The sequence below is a fragment of the Alligator sinensis genome, unplaced genomic scaffold (genome assembly GCF_000455745.1).
Source record: "Alligator sinensis unplaced genomic scaffold, ASM45574v1 scaffold388_2, whole genome shotgun sequence".
Taxonomy (NCBI): Eukaryota; Metazoa; Chordata; order Crocodylia; family Alligatoridae; genus Alligator; species Alligator sinensis.
The window spans coordinates 608,419-608,620 of record NW_005842102.1 but is presented as its reverse complement, the minus strand read 5'-3'; the positions used below and the strand labels follow the sequence as shown (position 1 = coordinate 608,620).

Sequence of the window (202 nt, the reverse complement as noted above, 5' to 3'; positions counted from 1 at the left end):
CACAATGCTCATTAGTTCCAACCTGCAGCCTCTCCCCCAGTCCAGTTTGGTCAGGGTGTCTTGATGCTGATCTGCACCCCAAGTATTGACCTACTAATCACGCCAGATATTAAAATACCTTGTTATTCTGCACTTCCGAGCAAGTGGAGTACTAGTTGGTCTCCTTGCAAAGACAATTTCTTCTGTCCTATCTTTTCCTCTT

At 45.0% G+C, this 202-nt stretch overlaps 1 protein-coding gene across 9 annotated transcripts in view; it reads right to left on the bottom strand.

The window, feature by feature from the left end:
• LRRC8A (leucine rich repeat containing 8 VRAC subunit A) overlaps positions 1–202 on the bottom strand; it is a 25,719-nt gene that overhangs the window by 1,737 nt on the left and 23,780 nt on the right. The gene's annotated exons all lie outside the window — the stretch shown is intronic.